This window comes from Rhinolophus sinicus, chromosome 8, assembly GCF_057876585.1.
Source record: "Rhinolophus sinicus isolate RSI-liver-muscle chromosome 8, RSI-T2T, whole genome shotgun sequence".
In the NCBI taxonomy this organism is placed as follows: Eukaryota; Metazoa; Chordata; class Mammalia; order Chiroptera; family Rhinolophidae; genus Rhinolophus; species Rhinolophus sinicus.
In genome coordinates, this window is record NC_142508.1 from 79,951,314 (window position 1) to 79,969,839 (window position 18,526).

Here is an 18,526-nt window from a genome sequence, read left to right on the forward strand (position 1 = left end):
TCCCCACACAGCCCTGGTGCGTGTCTGCAGAGAGCTGCCTGCTGTCAGGGAGTCCATGCAAAGCTATTTATTCATAATACGCTTTGACTGTGTCCTTTTGTCAGCAAACTTACACCTTCCCACAAGCTGGTGATGAATTGCTCAGACAAAGCCTTTGCAGAAGGCTCCTCCATGCAAGGCAGGAGCCAAAAGCACAAGCAGCACATTTGGGGGTGGACTCCCCATCCCCAAGGAGCAGGCGTAGTCTGCCAGCAAGCAGACAGGTGCTGTGTGCAAACACACAAGCTCCTTGCAGGGAGTCTCAAGGACCCATCAGCTGTGCTCGGGGCATCAGAGCCATCTGCAGGCTCTTACCGAGGAAAGAGGCCCAGGTGAGGAGGCTCGCAGACCCAGCCCCGCCACACCCTGTCCGTGCTCTCCACCATGGAGGAGCCCCTCTGCTCTTTGGGGGTGAGGAAGGATCTTTGCCCCTGTGGTCTGCCTCGGAGCGCCGGCTGGTTCCCACGGCAGCAGACGAGTCCAGGACAGCTGCTTCCCCACCAAGGCAGGTAGCCAGCCACGTCCTGGGGGCCCTCTCCTGTCTTCTTCACTTCCACTGTTACTCGCTGGGTTTCGGTCCTGCTTTATCACCCAAGGAAATCTTCTCTGATTTTTCTTGGTTAGCAATTCCCTCATGCCACTGTTTCGGTTTCTTTTGCTGAGATCTGCTTTGAACTGGATCTTCTGAGGGGTAGAGCAGAAAAGCGGACACACAATGGCAGCTCCTGACCCGGGGGGTGTGGACACCGACGGGAGTGGCGGCCACAGCACAGCGGAAACCAGGACGGCTGATGTTGTTGGTGCCCCGTGAATCCCCTCGCTGCCTCCACTTCTAGTGTATGTCCCTGACGTCGCCCAGGCCTGGAGGCTTCTTGGCTCCCGTGCACAGCAAGTAGGAAGTTCCAGGGTGTTGACGCCATCCTGACGGGGTGTTTGTGCATAAATACCCCTGGTCCCTCAGGAGCAACAGCTTGCGAGCTTGTTTTATACCGTCTCCCAAAGGCCCCTCGAAGGCCTGAGCCCCAGCAGCCCTGTGCAGTACCTGCTTACGAATGGCTTTTGCATCAGCTGCCCTCCCTCCCTGCCCCGTCCCCGCTCACCTGTGAATGTGTCCTGGGCTGTCCGTTTCCTGCTTGTACTCAAATCCTTATCTTAGGGTGTGTTTGTGAGGAGCAGCCTCCAGACACAGGCCAGAGGCAGGAAGGTGGGAACTTAGGCGACCCCCAGTTGGAAGGTCCTGCTTCGCAGTTTCCTGTCTTGATAAGTAAATGCCCTTGTGAACAGCTCTGAGGAAATGTGTTAGTAATAGAGCATCAGTGTTTGTAAGTGGCTTATTTCTTGTATAAATGAGAGCAGATTTGCGTTGTCCCCTGTGGCCATGCTATTTCCCCGTATGTATGGACTCACTTTCAGAAGCAAGGGAGGGGAGCACACACTCCCCCTCTGTTACCTGTGCTGCTGCCCACGGCCCAGGTGCAGATGTAAACACCACCCACCGGGCTGTCGCGCCATAGAAGTGCTTTGAGAATAAGTGGACCAGACTGGGCAGCTGCTGCTTGACTCCCTCCCGTTCCGGGGTGGGGGTGGGGTGGGGGGGTTGCCACTGAGGGTTTGCATGGGTGCATCTGCATCACGGTCCTGCCGCGCTGTCCGTCCTGCCTTCCAGGTGAGGCTTCGTTGCTGCCACTCTGGAAAGATGAGTAGCGGTGCTGGAGTCACAGTGGCTCCGACTTGAACTGGTTAAGAAGTTGGCACTTGGGACACACAGACAGAGTGTTTCGTTTATTGTCTGACATTCTTTGCAGCTGCTCAGGACAGGACGGGTCTGTAGCCAGAGGAAGCAGCCTGGTGCCTAAACCAGGTGTCCCTGCCTCCTTACCTGGAGGCAGAGGCTGATGGGAGGGGGCCTCTGGCGCCCCCTGTAGGGAGCTGGGGTGCCCCCGTCTCTGCCAGCCTCATCCCCATCTGGACCTCGTGGGCATTTCAGGGGCAGCCGGTGCTTCTCCAGTCGGCAGCCAGAAGATCCAGCCCTGAACCCCTCGCCCTGCCGGCTCTGCCCCGGAGCACTCCTGCTTGGGCCGTGGGCTGGAACAATCAGTTAGGTCTGTTTTTGCACAGGTTTGCTTGGGAGTCACAAGACTTACTCAGCTGATGAAAAGGCATTTTTGGATGGAGCGTCTAAGCCAATGTTGGCCAAACGTTTTCAGTCTGAAAGATGCTGGGAGCTGGGTACTGCTATTACGTTAAATAACGCTGCAGACAGAAACGCCGTTATTGGCAGAAGTAATTCCTTCTTTCCTCCCTCCCTTCCTGTCTTCCTTCCTTCCCTCATTCCTTTGCTCATTACTGATAGGCATTTGTGGTCTTTCCTGCTTCCCGGCACAGAACTTGGAATCTGCTATGTCATAGGAGAGCCCTTTGCCCCTCACTCGCAACAAGCCCCTTTCAGCCAGATCAGAGCTCAGGCTGATAAGGTGACGCTTGGACAGTCCCAGCTAGCCTCAGGGTAGGGCTCGTCTCCGAAAGAGCACGCCTTGCTTACAGGGTTGGCACTTTCAGCCCCACCCCTGACCTACCAGAGGGGAGAGGTGCTGCAGTGCGACCAACACCAGTAGTCAGTGATTTCAGTGGTGGTGCTTGTGTAATGAAGTCTCCCTGAAAATCCCTAAAGGGCAGAGTTTAGAGAGCCTCCAGGTTGGTGAACACGTCGGGGTGCCAGGAGGGTCGCACGCTGGAGAGAGGACAGAAGCCTGCCCACCCCAGCCTCCCCTTTCCTTACCTTAGTCATGTCTTCTATTAGGCCGTTCCTGAGTCGTATCCTTTATAACAAATCAGTAAGTGTAGGTAATGTGTTTTCTTGTTCTGTGAGTCATGCGTCATTCTAGTAATTTATTGAACCTGGAAAGGGGGTTGTGGGAGCCCCCTATTTATAGCCAGTCAGACAGAAGTGTGACGGGCTGCTGGACGGGCGGCAGCCTGTGGGGCCGAGCTTTTAGCTTGTGCAGCCTGACGCTCACTCCAGGTAGTGTCGGAAGTGAATGAACTGTGGGACCCCCACTTGGTGTCAGAGGGTCAGAGACATTCACTGAACATCTAGCGTTCTCTAGTGCTATTAAGATTGGGGATGAAAACATGGATAAAACCAAATTCCTACCTCTGTTTGGCCTTTGGCAACGATGAAAATGCTGATGGAGTCCACAAGGTGTGACTGTTTATGTCTTTGTCCAAGAAGGTACGTCTTGAAATAAATCAAAGTCTGGCTAGATTTCCAGCTGCAGAGGAGAAGCACGCTTTGGTCAAGGAGAGGATTTGACGAAAGCACAGAATGTCGTAGGGAAATGCCAGTGGTTCCTGGTGACACAGGTGGTGTCACTGACCTAAGCCCAGTGGGCCTGGAACCCACTACTGACTTCTCAGCCCCTAATTATACTTCTCAACCCTTGACTGATCTTAAATTACTTTTCAGGAGAAACAGGACAGCCGAGACTCCTCCTGGCCGGGAAGAGAAGACGCCGACATTTTGGAAGTTGGCTGCTTCCGCCCAAGAGTGCAGCCAGGTCTGTATAAACCTAACTTCTTCTTATAGTTGCTACTGTTTTGCTTTAAACCATGTGTTTTAACTTTCCTGGTTGTGATCTTGTGGAATGTTCTACTTTCTTATGCTTTCTTATACGCGTCTGCCTTTGTTCCCTTATCAATAGGACGTCACTAGAGTGGTCGTTACCCCTGTTCCCCAAGATTGAGGAATGAATAACAAAAAGGGGGGACTTGTAATCGCACAGCCCGCTCTATCCTGTTTCTAGCAAGACCCAGAACCCAAGTTTAAACCTTGGAGTGACCCTTGAGAACCCTTAACGGCCACCCCATAGAGCCCGGCCCGGAACCCTGGATCAGGAAGACAGATCTGAGCCTGGCCTCCTGTCTTCTTGCCAGTCGACTCACAGAGCTCCTCTTTTCTCAGAAGTCGGTGGTGTTGGCTTCTATGCGCGTTGGCAGCGAGCCCTTGCTCGGTAACCGGGGCCTCGTGAAGCAGGCGCTTACGTGCCAGACAGACCATTTGGACTTTATCCTGGGGGTGAGGGGACGAGTTAGCAGGGACAGTGGACACTACGCCAGGTGTCTTACCCTCGGTTCTCTCAACCTACCCTTTACCCCACCTGCTGCTGCAGCAGCTCACCTGTCACAGGTGTAGACAGCTGGCACACTGCCTTGCCTGTGTCACGTATATCTTTTCCTTCCCCTCACTGTTTCTCTGATACTATGAAATGTCTGTAGGAAGCCCCCGGAATGCCTGCATGTGGGACCTGAGAGGTGAGAGACTTCACAGCCTCATGGCCTTTGTCGGAGGGCAGACCGAGGCCTGCAGCTGAAAGGTCGCTCTGTCCTTTGGTTGGAATGATTTGAGGTCTATTCTAAACAGCTCCTCACGTGGTCCCAGCAGAACTGAGCATCTGTGGCCCACATCTGTGACCCATGTCCGCTCCCCCTCATGTCCTGTGTTTTTCTTCCTCGGGCCACACTCTTGTTCCCTTGGACCACATTCCATGACGTATTTATGTGTGCAAGCTGCTGCCTCATGCTCTGCTTTCTGGGGTAGGAGGCTACTGCAATAGTCCAGACAAGAGCTTGGGACTTGGTCAGCTTGGAGGAGAGGGGCCGGTGGTTGGGTTGTTCAGAGTCAGTGCTGAGGCAGACCAGTGTGCGCTGTGGTGACTCTGGGGGAGGCAAGCGGGCGAGGCTGCTTTCGCATGGCTGGGGGTGGAGTGCATCCTCCCAGGCCTTGCAGCCCTGCTTTAATGGTCGGTCCTGTGCCCACATGGAGAACGAGCACACAGTCCCTGGTCTCGGGCCCACGGCCTCCGGGGACAGACCAAGGTACACAGACAACCTGAACAGGTGAGGCTTTATGGCAGGAGGTACAGAGGGTGGATCACATACCTTCACATGGGACCTCCACTTAGATATACCAGGCATTGTCTCTGAGCCCCTGTCACCTGCTACGATGGTCCTTCACATCTGGAGACCAACTGCTTTTCTGAGATGAACTCCTGGTAGCTCACAGGGTACTGGTGTCGCCCCTCCCCCACACAGCCATCTCTGGGCTCTGCCTGTGCTGGTCCTTCTGCTGGTATCACTTTTTCCCACTCTCTACCTATTAAAATTCTATTTCTCTTTTTAAGTTTGGCTCAGTTGCTGCCTCCTCCGTCAGAGAATACGACTTGTCCCCCTCATCTGCAGTCACTGAGTTGTAGAGCTTATCACACTGGGCCTGGTGTTAAGAGTTGGCTGCTTACGCATCTGTCTTCCCCACTAGGCTGTGGATTTGAGAGTCTAGTGGACCTCGGTCTCCTTGAGTCTCTTAGAGAAGGTTGGCACGGAGTGGGTGTGGAGGAAAGTGTACTGAATTGATTTTGATAACACAGCCTTGCTTAATTTGTCCATCTGTCCCTTTTTGGATAGTAAAGAGCAGAGGTTTGCAGAAAGAACCACAATAATAATGAACTAATCTCCAGTGGATACCGTAGTATATAAGTCATTTAAGGGGAAAGCGTGAAACAGGACACCTCACCTTCCACAGCCTCATCTCAGGACCAAGGTGATGGAATCTTTCTCTTCTACTTAAAGAGATGGTTTTAGGGATTTCCATCGGAGCGTGACTCACTCTCTGGCCACCTGCCACTGCAGAAGTCCCCACAGCCATCACTGCAGCAAGCAGTCAGCATCCAGAGCTCTGCTGAATCTCCTGGGCTTCATCAGCCATAAAAGGCACTCATGGTAACAGCCAGCACAGCTGAGCGGGGCTGTGAGCTCACTTCCTTGCACGCATTTCCTCACCAGGAAGGTGTTGGCATCCCCATTTTAAAACATAAGAACACCAAGACCCCGCGAGTAAAGTCACTGGTCTGGAGCCTGGACTGAACAGTCTGGGCTGTGTGTGGTCAGAGCTTGAGCTTGTAACTTCAGGGTTTCCACATTACATCTGGACCAGAGCCCCAAGTCCTCACCCGCGTCCAGACCTCACCCCATGGAAACCTCCAGGGGCTGGATGGGTACTTTCTCTGGAGGAGGCCATCCCACCATAGCCGGGGGCTCTTCAGGCCTTGCTTCGAAGTTCAGATATGTTAGGTTCATTCTGTTTCATTTTCCCCTGTCATTTATCAAAATATTTTTAACTGAAATGTCTTCTGCCCAGATCAAGGATTCAGGAAAGCCAGAAAACTCTTTTGTCCTTAAAAATATTCTTTGATGAGACAGTAAGTACATAGAGTGACTATTCTTAGTATAAAGGAACTGATATTCTCTTTAAAACTGATGGGGTGTTCCCCCAACAGGTCGTAATGGAACAATCCCACCTGTGTGGCATGTGGTTTATTGTGCGGCAGGGGTTGGCATCTAAGGATGCACGGAGGCCTGCTTTCTCACTCCCTTACTTTGGGGAGAAAGGAACTATGTGAGTGTCACTGAGAAATCCGTGAGCTTTCCGTTTGCAGTGCCATGTGGCCACAAACAGAGCCCTCGTCCCTTCCGGTCTGCTTATGAGCATTTTTCATTTGAAAAAAAATAGGCTTAGGACAAGAAAAAGCTAATGCCGTCTTCTGTGGCAAATTAATACATAAAGAGAAGGAAAATAAATTAGTCTTCACGTAAAGGGAAGCAGTGGCTACTTAGTATGAACTATCATTTATGAAATCGTAACAGAGAGGTAGATGCTCACGTGCACTGAGGTTTTAAAAGCTGTCTGATGGCTGCATTTTAAGTGGCACACATACACCTGTGGTTTGACCAGGGAGTGTGTGTCTGGAAACCACCTGAAATGCCCTCTTATTCCACCCAGGGCAGGGTGTCCAGTGTGTCACCCTTTGCGGACACGGTCCTTGGGACTGGGAGCTGCCCAGGCGACAGTGACCAGGTTTTACTCAGCACTGCGTTTCTCTGTACCTGGCACATACTAGAGGAAACATGCCTGGGCAGAATAAATACAGTATCATCATACTCTATTAAAGGAACAGATAAACTCACTGACTGAAGTACACTGCATTCAGAGGTCGCGGGGGCAGCCGTCAGGAATGCAGAGAGTTTGAAGTGTTTGGCTCTGACTTTTCCTGCGTGGCAAAACTCCAGGCATATCTAATAATAGCTGCCATATATTTATGTGCATACATAAAACCATTTAACTCTTTAAACTACCCTGGAAGGTACACAGTCTTATCACCAACTGTGAGATGAGGTGTCTGGGGCTCAGAAAAGCTAAGCCACTTATCCAAGGACACACAGCAATAGGTGACAAAATTAAAAGTTCAACTGGGCTGACCAATTTTGCTAAGCATAATACTCTCGAGAGCCATCCATGTTGTTGCAAATGGCACTGTTTCATTTTTTCTTATGGCAGAGTAACAGTCCGTTGTGTGTATATAACACCTCTTCTTTATCCAATCATCTATTGAAGGACACTGGTTGTTTCCATGTCTTGCCACCGAGAACAATGCTGAAGCCGACATCGGGGTACATATATATTTGCAGATAAATGTTTTCAGAGAGCACAAGGCAATATGCAGATGATGGATTATAGAAATGTACACTTGAAACCTGTGTAATTTTACTAACCAATGTCACCCCCAAAATTTAATAGTAATGAAAAAAAGTTCAACCTGCTTTGTCTCACCCCGAAACCGTCCCCGTTCCATCAGACGTCCTCCTAACAGTTCTTGGTGGAAAGATCAAGACTGAGACGCTAGGGAGCTGGTTCAGGGAGTAGGAGGTGGGCATCTGTACGGGGTCATTTCCACCCCAAATCCCAGACTAAATGGCGAGCGGATGACTTCTGGCGTTGTTTTCTGATCTAAAGAGTAATATTTGGTTGAATGGCCTTTTGGTTTTCCTGTGAAACATCTCTGCCTCCCCGCAGCTCCAGCTCGTTTCCTCTGCCGGGAACACTCTCCTCCACCACTAACCACGTCAGAGCTGCATGTACTAGTCGAGGTTTCTGGTACCCTCGTCCAGTGGGTACTATTCCGCGTCCATTCTCCCATAGCACGTCGCTTGCCGCTCCCGTGGGGCATAGCACAGGCTGCGTGTCCAGGCGTTTTCACACAGTAGACATTGTGCATGATGCTGAATGAGATGCGGCCGTGGAACAGAGGTTTGCGAGGCTGGAGCTTGGTGTCACCCAGTCGTGTGACTCAGCCCTGGCTGCTGAGAACTCAGGGGACAACTCTTTGGGTAGATGACACAAAATGTGGGGTGGCTTCAAGGGCTTGCACTATTTGTTGCAACTTTTAGTGTTGCAACTATTTGTTAGAAACTTTTATAGCCATTTAATTGAGTCATTTTATGCTTGTCAAATATAATAATAGTAGCAAATAATTGGGATTTGCATTGTGAATATATCTTTATTTTTTCTTTCATTTCTCTAATAATCAGTTGATACTGTATTTTATAAAAATAGTGGTTCGTGATGGATTGGAAGAAAGCAAACTGGCTTTTCCCCTCTGGTAGTTTGAGAGGTTGAGCTTCTGGGAAAGATTTTCCTCCCTTAGAGAAAGGAATACTTCTTCTTGTGGGTGTCATGTCTACACAGGATTCTGCATTCGTCCCGTGACCAAGAATTCAGCCCTGGTTGTGGGGTGCCAGAGCAGGAAGACGGGGCTGACACTGATGGGTAACAGCAGGCTACCACTGGATGCATACCTACTGTGTGCTAGCACTTTCCTAATGACTTGCACACATTTTCTCGTACAATCCTCACAGTCACCCTACTGTGGTATTATTGCCTGCTGTGGACTGAATGTCTGTGTCCATGCAAATTTGTATGTTGGTATCCTAAGCCCCAGTGTGATGAGGTTGGGAGGTGGGCCTTGAGGAAGTGATGAGGTCATGAGGGTGGGGCCTCCATGAATGGGACGAGTGTCCATATAAAGGAGACCCCAGAGCTTGCTAGGCCCTCCCACTGTGTGAGGGCACAGTGACTTGTCCTGGGGATCAGAAAAGGCCTCGTGTTTGGCTGGGGATCCAAAGGTGACTAAGAATTGGCAAGAAAAGTGGGAGGGGAGTTTTAGGCAGAAGTAAGAGTGACAAATGTGTGTTTGAGGACGGGAGTAAGAGGAAGACACACTTGTTCTGAGCCTGGAGGAGGGAGAGGAGAAGCGTGCTGCCAAATGAGGGAGCAGACACTTGAGGCTCATGTCAGGCTGGACCTCAAAGGCTGGGTGAGGAGCTCAGAGACTGTTGACAGGGATGAGACTCTAGCGAGCTGGTTCAGGAATTAGGAGGTTTTTAAGCACATCGCAAGTAACCTTAGATTAGTGCTTTTTTTTTTTTTTAAAGAGGACTTTATTGGGGAACAGTGTGTACTTCCAGGATTTTTTTTTTCAAGTCAAGTTGTTGTCCTTTCAGTCTTAGTTGTGGAGGGCGCAGCTCAGCTCCAGGTCCAGTTGCCGTTGCTAGTTGCAGGGGGTACAGCCCACCATCCCTTGCGGGAATCAAACCGGCAACCTTGTGGTTGAGAGGACACACTCCAACCAACTGAGCCATCCAGGAGCTCAGTGGCAGCTCAGCTCAAGGTGCCATGTTCAATCTTAGTTGCATGGGGCGCTGCCCACTATCCCTTGCGGGACTCGAGGAATTGAACCAGCAACCTTGTGGTTGAGAGCCCACTGGCCCATGTGGGAATCGAGCCTTTGGTGTTAGGAGCACAGAGCTCTAACCGCCTGACCAACTGGGCTGGCCCTACATTAGCACTCTTGAACCATCAAGGCAGCTGCCATGTGGGAATGGATTGGATGGGAGTAGATGTGGGGTGCAAGACTGGTCAGGGGAACAGTACGTCATTAAGCAAGGAAGGTTGATGAGTGGGACTTGGGTGGTGAGGCATGGAAGTAAATCTTAAACACCCTTCCTTGCAAAGCATGTTTTAGATACTTCAGCCATTAAATGTGGCCCTCAGACCTTTTATCCATCGCAGAGAGCAACACATAGGCTCTTCCTGTTTGTTAATTGTGGGCTGGTCTGACGTGTTGGCTGCACTCACAGCACAGAATAGCTGCGTGTGCTCACCATCACACATAGGTCCCTTTGCAGAATCCAGATGAGCAGCACAGTGAATGCCCACGTTGGGACCTGAGCACAAGAGTGTTGTACCAGGTGACCAGACAGGTGTGCAGCTCCTGCACAGTTGTGTTTAGGACAGTTTGGTCACAGCTCTGATCGATTGGATGTGGGGCCCTTGATGGGCGTGAACTTCCAGTGAAGGCATCAGTCCTGTGGGGAAATATGACCAGCGCCAGGACAGCTTCCCAGGAACGCCCCCATTGATTCACAGGATCCTTGACCAGCGATGGGCCAACCGTGTGCTAGATTCAGGAGGTACAGCCATGTCTTCAGGAAGGAGTTTGCAGCCCCGGGGGTCGGGCTTGTCTTCTAGCAGGAAAAAAACCAAACCCGGACTCCATCTCACCAGGTCCCTTCGCAATCACCGCCAACATATTTCTTACACCACCCGTTCTCCCATTTAGCTGGCCTTTGATTCTGTCTAGGCAAACATCACCCAAGAGATCCATCCCAAGGGGCCAAAAAGAAAAGGCAAAGAAAGTCAATTTGTTTAAGGATTGCTGCCTCATCTCCTCCGAGGCCCTGGGTTATGTGGCTTAGTATTTATTTTCCACAGAAAGATTCCAAAGCAAAGCTTTTAAAAAAACTATGTCTTTTTTCATAATAAAATTCTTAGCATCAAAGGTGCTGCCCTTCGTTAATAATAGATGATGTTTATTAACATTCTGATGTAATGAAAAATGCAGTGTTTGGAAGGGGAGCATGTGTGCGGATAATTCGTCTCTGAGTCGCCAGCTGCCTTGCTGGCCTGAACCATATAAATGTGAGCTCAGAATCCCTCCTGTTGGTGACGTGGCCTTTGTGCTGCCTTCTATCCCGAGGCACCAAGATAAACACGGAACTGCTTCTAGAGGAGACGTTTTGAAGGCAAGGATAGGTCTTCTAAGAAATCGTCTGTAAAGACTGCTGCCTTGGAGGCGCCTGGACGTGGCTCCACAGCGAAGCGATGGCTTATGGTTTTTTCCTCCTCTTGCTGAGCTAGCTCCTCTCATTCATTCTTTTCTGTTTTTTTATAAAATGCTCTCATTTTACAGAGGCCTCAGAGGACACAGCCAGAGCACGGAACTCCTTAAAATCCATTAAAGCTACCAGAAAGCCAGTTCCATGCTTTTGCAGAGGAGCGGGTAGAGGGAACTGAGGGCTGGTTCCAGAGACGTCCTCCAGAGGTTTCATGTTCAGAATCAGCTCTTTTCTCCTTCCTGATTTCTGTGAGCTTCCCCTGACAAAGTCAGCCGTTCCGTGCATCAGATATGGCCCCAGCCCACTGCAGCTGTTTATCCTCACGTATATATGTGCGTATGCGGAGGGGGGGTGGGGTGGAAGGGAGAGACAGAGCCAGTGAAAAACAGTGATTTCCACAGTAATTGGCAATGATGACAATGTCGTTCTAATAATCGTAATAATAACAATGACAGTATTCGGAGTAATGGTAACTGTAATGTATTGAGCACTTGCTACGTGCCAGACATTGAACTAAAGAGTTGATATTCATTATCTGCTTTAATACTCGCAATTCCAGAAGAGAGATTCTATTAGTGACAACAGGACAGGTTATACAGAGGAACCAATGAGCCCTGAGATCTCAGTGGTTTGACAAAGGTCAGATTTGCTCCTCATTCAAATTCTAATCTGTTGTAGTTTCCTCGGTCATTCTGCAACAGGGACTCGGTGACCCCGGCTGTTCCCATCTTGCCACTCTCCATGTGGGTTCTAGGTTCTTCCATCTGTGTAGTTGGAAACAAAGTGGGGAGAACTGACATCTTTCATCGGTTTCAAGTCAGAATGGGTATGTTTTAATTCCCCTCACACACGATTGGCTGGAAACAGTCACATGGCCCAGGCAGACTGCGGAGGAGCCTGGGAAATGGAGGGAAGCTCCTGAGCTGCTTAATGAGCACTGCTGTGTGGGCCTGTGGGTATCACCATCATCACCATTTTAGGGAAGAAGAGCAGGAAACCTCGAGAGGCAGGGCCAAGGCTGGGCCTGGCGTGACTGTTCTTCACCTCAGGGCTGCAGGGCCTTGTTCATGTCCTTCCAGCACAGCTGGACTCATTCATTCCTTCACTCATTCATTCATTCATCCCATAAACATGTGACAAGAACCTATGATGTACTAAGAACTGTGCGGGGCTTGGCTGGTACCACAGTGAACACGTCAGATGAGGGTCAGGAGCCTTCGGTGCCGCGTGGGGCTGAAGCTCACCGGTTTCCTGTCCATGTATCAGACATTTCTCCAGTACTTACTGTGTACATGACGCTATACTGAGGAGGCCACACTAAAATCCAGTGTAGACCGTGATCTCCAGAACTGATGGTCTGTGAAGGAAGACAGGCTGTCGGAAGTCTCCCCTCTGCGGTAACCTGTGCTCTGCTTGGCCATAGGGTGGGACAGGCCAGTGACTGTGGGACCAGCCATGGAGAGAGGAGACCAGAACTGTTTCCATAGTACAGATGGAGCCCATGCAGGGCTGGGGAAGTGGGTGAGAGCTGCAACATAGTGAGGCAGTGAAGGAGCGGGGACCTGCCTGACAAAGCCCCACAGGGAGGGAGTGGTGTCCAGACAGACGTGGCATGGCCACGTGCATGTGGACGGGGCAGGTATGCGAACGGAAGCGCAGTAGGGTTAAGGCCAGAAAGCAGGACCTCAGGTGACCTGGACAGAGCAGTCCAGCAGAGTGGATGGCCCAGGCTGACGCGAGGCGGCTGGTCTCCCACGGAGTGACCCTGGTCAAGCCCTTTCACACCCCTGAGTTTCCACTTTCTATTTTAATGTAGGAACAAATTTAGACTCATTTCCTAGGATTTCTGGGAAGATTAAATTAGATGACGCTCCTAAAGTAGCTGGTACCTCATAGAAATCCAATCTGGGGCCATGCCCAGCGCCTCACACACAAAGCAAAAGTGGATTGACTCCCTTTTGGTTGTGCTCGTTTCCGAACCAGGAGCTTGAACCATCCTACACCCAGACCCTCCTCTCCCCCCGAAGGCAGCCCCAGTGCCCACGTTTGTGTGGAGCGAGTCACAGACTGTGTGCCCTTTCCTGGGTGTGTGTGGGTTGGGTTGGGTGATGGCTGGTCAGGTAAGTCCTGGGGTTCAACCTTTCAGCCTTCCCTTCGCCAAGACTGATTAAAAGATCGATTGATACGTTCTTGTTTTCAGTGGTTCACATGTAGCATGGATCTCTTTAGGATGGTTTGGAAGGGGTACTGTCCCTTAGAGAGTGTTAGAGACGGGAGCAGACGTGGCTCAGTAGAGAACATTTCTTGACTCGAGGAATCATCTTAAATTCTTTAGCATCAAGTACTTCACGCGTTGTTTTCCAATTAGAAAGAGCCTCTTGCCTGGAGCAAACAAGCATTAAATAATTTATTAGTTAATACAGAAAACCTTCATGTTTTTAACCAAAAGAAAGGATTAATATTTTTTCCTTTTCTCAGAATTGTGATATTTAGCAGATCCTGGGTCCTGAAGGCAAATTGCCCCTTCATTTCACAAGGATAATAGCAGTTATTGCTAGTGGACTTGCAAGGAAACACACTCCCTGTCAAGCTGCCAGACCCAAACCGCCTCGATCCACTGTGGAGCTGGAGCCAGTCCTGTGAGTTTCAGCCACTCAGCAAAGCAGGGGATGACTGACTGTTCAGAAAATGAATCGACAAACAAGTGTCGGTGAGGATATAGAGAAAAGGAACCCTCACGCTCTGTTGGGATTGCAGATTGGTACAGCCATATGGAAATCAGTATGGAGGTTCCTCAAAAAATTAAAAGTAGAACTACCTTATGACCCAGCAATTCCACTTCCAAAGAAATCCAAAACACTAATTCAAAAAGGTATCTCTACCCCCATGTTCATGGCAGCACTATTTACAGTAACCACGACATGAAAGCAACCCAAGTGTCCATTGATAGATGATTGGATAAAGAAGTGGTACATATATACATTGGAATATTACTCGGTCATAAAAAAGAATGAAATCTTGCCATTTACGACAACATGATTGGACCAGTGGGTATTATGCTATGTGAAATAAGTCCGACAGAGAAAGACAAATACTGTATGATCTCTCTTATATGTGGACTCTAAAACAGAATAAACAAATAAGTAAAACAAATAAACTGATAGATACAGAGAACATTTTGATGGCTGCCAGATAGGAGGGCGGTTGGGGGACTGGATGAAAAAGGTGAAGGGATTAAGAAGTACAAATTGGCAGTTACAAAATAGTCACAGCTGTATTTCCCTAAAATACAGCTTAGGGAATATAGTCAATAATATTGTAATAGCTTTGTATGGTGACAGATGGTAGCTAGACTTATTGTGATCATTTCATAATGTATAAAAATATCGAATCACTATATTATGCCCCTGAAACTAACGTACTATTGTCTGTCAACTGTAGCTGAAAAATAAATAAATAAAGATCATTCTCATATGAAAAAAAAACCCCACGGTATTTAAATGTCACTTTGTGACATTAGCTTCCTTGTGGGGTGAAGTGTCGAGGTAATTTAAATCCTGTCTGTGATCTAAAGCCTCTGCTTGCTGGCTCATTGCAATTTAACCCTAGTGGCTTCTGGCTTTATAATAGCTTATGTTTATTTTACTAACGTCCATGTTTGCTGAGATGACTCAGCGGAAGAAGTACCTGACTGAGTAACGCCTTGGGAGAGAGGGAGAGTGCCCCCCCGCCCCCCTGTCTCCCCCTTAGCTCCCCCAAGGACCTTGGGTCACTCTGCATCCCCAAACTCAGCTCTGCCTCCGGTGAAGTCACAGATTCTGGCTTTGAAACCTCAGCAGAATTCGGGACAGACTGTGTGGTGCCTCATTCATGGATGAGCCCAGGGTTAGTGTTTCATAAACATCAGGAACATGGAAGAAAAGGGTTTTGTTCACTGGAGGCCTCGTTACTTTATCCAATGCACATTTACGGTAGTTACATCTTTAATCAGGGTGTTTTTTGCAGCTATATCAGAGCTAAGTATAAATTTTGTTTGTGGATATGAAAAATTAGGAAATTACTTATATTGGATCTAAGATATAGATTCCCATAATCATAAATTAACCTCTAAACATGTACGACGATGGCAGCATATCAGTTATCTGTTGCTTACAATTATGGGTCTGTGTAACAAGCAACTCCAAACACAGTGGCTTAAAACAACCATTTGTTACTGTCCATGAGTCTGTGGGTCATGTGAATAGTTGTACGATCTTGGATGAGCTTGCTCGTAAGTCTGAGGTCAGCTGTCCCTTGTGTAGGCGGCTGATTTACGGTGGGATGACTAGGACGTCTCAGCCCCCTTTGGAACGTCTCTCATCCGCTCCAGCAAGCTAGCTCAGGCGTGTTTCTGGTGTGGAGGGAGGGGTTCAGTAGCAAGCCAAGGACACATACCAGGCCTCTTGAGGTGTAGGCTTGGAATGGCACAAGGTCACTTCCCCTGCATTCTATTGGCTAGAGCAGGCTACAAGGTCATCTCCAATTCAAGGGCTGGAAAATAGGCTCTGTCTCCTTTTGGAAGGAGAGAAGAACCAGAGCTATTACATTAGTATATCCACCACAAGCAGAGGAGACCATTAGCCGGAATTAGTACAAGCAAAGCATGTACTATTATAGAAAACATAACAACTAGAGATAAATTTTCTTTAATACGTAATTAGAATCTTCCATCAGAAGATTTAAGGCTCAGAGGAATGAATGGGGCAGATGGGGAGGCTAGTATCTCTACTTTGGACAGAAGTTCTGGAAGCTAAGAGCCTACTCCAGGCTTTATATGGAAAGACTACCACAAAGTCAATGGATGGAAATGCCACACTAGCTGCCTAGGGATGGAACGGCGCTACAGAACTCTTTCTTTCAAGCAGAGCCCCACTGTCCGCCTGTCTGTCTGTTTGGGTGCAATAAAGAGGCTATGACTTGCTCTTTCGCCCACATGAACTCTATCCTTAAATATTTAGTGGGCCAAGAGTGAGGAGAGAGACCTATACACTTTTATTCTCTCTCTCTCTTCTCTGTATCTCTATCCCCTTCAATCCCATTTCCATTTGAATCTCTGTTTAAGTGGAGATGACAAAGGGAGAAACATTAAACCGCCATCAGCAGAAGACAGTTTCGCCTTTGTCTCTCAGTTCACCCTGTATAACCGAGCTTTGGTGCAAATGTTTCTGTTGTGGGAGGAAGCAAGCAATTTTGATTAAATACTTGAAGTTGCAAATGAGATAACAGCTGTTTTGGCTCTAGGTCTGCATTTAATGTACCACGTGGCACTGAATCAGGCAGTTACCAACCAATCAGCCAGCCAGTTCATATTGAACACCTACTATGTTCATTTCTAATATGAGGAAGAGGAAGAGCCAGGATTTCTACTGTTTATGAGATTTGATTATGCTTCAATTCACCCTTTACATTTGCTGAACTTAGGGTTCCTCCACTGAATCAGACAGAAATAAGCATTTCTGGCCCAGCTAGAGCTGATAATGAAAAGAAATGGGTCAGTGACTGCAGTGAGATTTTGAATAATATTGTGAATTACTTTAAGATAACATGAATTCCTCGGACGTGAGAGGGTGTTTGTTGTGTCTGGGACACCATGCCTGAAGGAGCACTGCCAAGAGAAATGTTCTCATTTCAATCAGCGTGGCTTAGTGCGGGAGCTACAGGGGGACCTGCGTGGGGCTGTGCAGAGCCACGAGCTGAGCTGCGAGGAAGTACGCAGCTACTTCCTCGTGTTCTCACTGAGCATGTGACAGATGCCAGCCCAGGTGTTCCCCGAGAGGGCTGCGCTCAGTCTCAGCTCACAGGCGGTCACGGATGCCAAGCCTCTCATCAGGACCGTGAAGGGCGTGTCTCGTGGTCACCACCATCCTGCGTCTGCGTCTGCATCTGCTGCTGCTCAAGGCGCCCATGAGCCACTCACGTGTCAAAAAGAAGCCACACCCCTTTCGGAGCACGGCGTTGTACCACTGGCCCCCTGAATGGACCACAGGCCACCTGCCCGTGGGTCGCTGTTGGGTTCCTTTCGATGTATGTAGCAGCGCTTTTAAAGACTGAAGGGAAGAAGGACCGAGAAGCCTACAATCTGGCAAGATTGATAAGCCTGTCACACACGTGCAGTTAAGGAACAAGTAGTACACGGACGGTTTAACAGCTTCCAAAATGTTTGTCAACCTGTTTTGCATTTAATCTAGTCTTACTTGTGTTAACGGTGTCATATCTCTTTCTGCCACCAGTGTGTGAATTCTCGAGGGGGAAGAACTATATATAACATGTAACTTAGGAAGTGGTCCCCTCGGTAAGTCTAGTGCCCTCCTGTCACCATACATGGCTGTTACAATATTGTTGACTGTATTCCCTATGCTGTACTTACTTACATCCCTGCGACTGTTTTGTAACTACCAGTTTGTGTTTCCTAATGCCTTTCCCTTTTTCACCCTGCCCCCCACCCCTTCCCATCCGGCAACCATCGGTTCGTTTTCTGTCTATGAGTCTGTTTCTGTTTTGTTTGTTTATTTTGTTCTCTAGATTCCACATATAAGTGAAATCATATGCTATTTATCTTTCTCAGTCTGACTTCTTACCCTCTAGGCCCATCCACATTGTTGCAAATGGCAAGATTTCGTTCTTTTCTATGGCCGAGTAATACTCCGTTGTATATATGTGCCGCATCTTCTTTATCCAGTCGTCTTTAGACATCTATTGATTTCTAGTTTCAGTCCATTATGATCCAAGAATATATGTTGCATGACTTCTTCTGTCTACTTGCTCAGGTTTCTTTTATGGTCAAGAATATGGTCTATCTTGGTGAATATTCCATGTTAAGCTTAAAACAATGCATATTCTGCTGCTGTCGGGAAGAGTGCCCAGTAGATGTCTGTTTGGTCCAGTTGGGGGTGTGCTTCCGGTCGTCTGTGTCTGGCTGATCTGCCTGTCGATTCCCGAGGAAGGAGTACTGTAGTCTGCACCCAGACCTGAGGACGTCCTGTTCCTTATACAAGTTCTTTCCTTTTTTTTCTTTTCATACATTTTGAAACTCTGTTCTTTATCACATAGACATTTAGGATGGTTAAGTTTTCTTAAAAAAAATAATGACTTCTTTATCAGAACAGTATTCTTGTTCTGAAATCTACTTTGCCTCATTTTAACATAGCTACTTCTGCTGGCCAAACTTCAACTTGCCGCGTTTTTGAGCCCATCACGAAGCGGCATTGCCAGAGCAAACCACCAGTCAGAAATCCACACATGCACAGAGGGGCGTCCTGAGCTCTCGTTCGCGTAGGGTAGATGCAGTGCATTCTGGGATGGGGGCAGCTAGAAGAACTGATGAGCCGGGGAAAGCTGAGTATGGCTCGCGGGACCTGGGAAATGCCTGGGAACTAAAGAA

At 48.7% G+C, this 18,526-nt stretch overlaps 1 long non-coding RNA gene across 3 annotated transcripts in view; it reads left to right on the top strand.

Annotated features, from left to right (window-relative positions):
* The window catches only part of LOC141567529 (uncharacterized), a 264,987-nt gene that overhangs the window by 148,623 nt on the left and 97,838 nt on the right, over window positions 1-18,526 (top strand). For all 3 annotated transcript variants that reach the window (XR_012490227.2, XR_012490226.2, XR_012490228.2), the window contains exon 2: window positions 3,506-3,596. This is a non-coding gene — a long non-coding RNA (uncharacterized LOC141567529). The remainder of the gene's footprint in view (window positions 1-3,505; window positions 3,597-18,526) is intronic.